The sequence below is a fragment of the Eulemur rufifrons genome, chromosome 30 (assembly GCF_041146395.1).
Source record: "Eulemur rufifrons isolate Redbay chromosome 30, OSU_ERuf_1, whole genome shotgun sequence".
Classification (NCBI taxonomy): Eukaryota; Metazoa; Chordata; class Mammalia; order Primates; family Lemuridae; genus Eulemur; species Eulemur rufifrons.
In genome coordinates, this window is record NC_091012.1 from 52,411,744 (window position 1) to 52,413,494 (window position 1,751).

The following is a 1,751-nucleotide window of genomic DNA, read 5'->3' on the forward strand; positions in this document are numbered from 1 at the left end:
ATAAGCAGAAATACAGACCTTTTAAAGGGAGGGTCCCTCAGTGCCAGGCTACTGTGGTAACTATTCTAATGGTCCCCTCTCTGCCAAAGACAAAGCCTGCGATCTCCACCAGCCCCGCACCCGAAAGGCTGGTGTCAGGGCCTGGGATGGGTCATTCCCCAGGCTTCTCCCGCCCACCTGCCTGAGGCGAGGACCCAGGCTTCCCTCTCAGAAAGAGTGGGGGGAGTTTTAAAAAGATGGAAAACATCTTTTGGCCTTGTTTTCCTCAGGTCATTTCCTGTTACAAGGCTGGTCTCCAAATGATGGCCTTAAGCAAAGCCCCCTCCTCCGACTCCCAGAGTGCTAGGATTACAGGCCTGAGCCACCTCACCAGGCCACCCTGGAAAACTCCCAGTCATCCCTCCAGATCTGTCCCAATTGCCACCACCTTTGTGAAGGTCCTAGTTGCTGTAAGAGATACCCATCGTTTCTTTATATTGAAAAAACACCAAAAAACTAAAAGCAGCAACAAAAGGCCACCCAAATCATAAGTTTCCGATTCTACTCCCAAGAACACACCTTTCCTAGAAGGCAATTGTTGCAACAGAAGAGGCACTTAACTTTTTTATTCCCTATTTATTTTTATCTGCATTTTCTAAAAAAAAAAAAACTGCATCACGGATTGTCGTGTGATCCTTGCGCAGGGGCCTTGCTTATCTTCTGCGCATTCTTGCCAGTTTAGTCTGTGTGCTGCCCAAGCTAAGGCGACTTTTGTTTCCCAGGTGGAGCCCGCATGGAGGGAGTCGGCGAGTCACAAGGGGGCAGCAGAGAGCCGCTCCTCAGCCCGAAGCTTTCAGCACTGGGAACCCGCGTCACGCCGGCCGGGCGCGGTGGCTCACGCCTGTAGTCCCAGCTTCTTGGGAGGCTGAGGCGGCGGGAGGATAGCTGCAGCTCAGCGGTTCGACACCAGCCTGAGCACAGTGAGACCCCGTCTCCGTAAACAAAAAATTACAAAAAAGACCAAAAAAATACTCAAAACCAACAAAACCCAGCCGGGCGCCCTGGCAAGCGCCTGTAGTCCCAGCTACCCGGGAGGCTGAGGCAGGAGGATCGCTCACAGCCCAGGACCTGGAGCTTGCGGTGACCCACCCTCACCGCACTCTACCCGGGACGCCGAGTGACACTCTGTCTCCACAAAAAAAAACGGGCAAACTCCCCCTCCCCCCTCATTTTCACACAACCACCAAACCTGCTTTCCAATCCCTCTGCTTTTCACACCTCACAATCACACGCACACACAACACTCTTCCTCACCTCCATCGCTTTCACACAACTCACAACCGGGCCCCACACGCACACTCTCTCCATTCCAGCCCTACCTCCCCACTCACCCACACCCTCCTCACCCTCACCCTCACCCTCACCCTCACGCCTGGCCCTGCACTCACGCTCCCCTACACACACCGCACTCACCAGCGTTCCCTCACCACGCACTGCTCCCCGCCTCTGCTCCTGCTTTCACCTGCTGCCCACGCTTCGCTCAGCACCTGCTTCACACTCACAGCCCCCGCTCACACCACCTAGTCCCTCACTCTTCCCTTAGGGCTCACTGCCCCTCCGTGCTACACACACCCCGCGCTGCATTCGGACACTCACCCATTCGGGGACACTTGCCTTCTTGTTTACACATCTTTCCCCGCGTGAATTCTGCTGCCAGAAACATTCCAGTGCAAGTGTCTTTGTCCTGAAATGGCTCTTTGTCCTTTGCCCAA

General features: G+C 54.8%; 1 non-coding gene across 1 annotated transcript; it reads right to left on the bottom strand.

The window, feature by feature from the left end:
* Positions 1-638: 638 nt before the first annotated feature.
* LOC138379308 (U6 spliceosomal RNA) lies at positions 639-741 on the bottom strand. Its single transcript, XR_011232080.1, has one exon. It is a non-coding gene; the product is annotated as a U6 spliceosomal RNA (small nuclear RNA).
* Between the last annotated feature and the right edge of the window lie 1,010 nt (positions 742-1,751).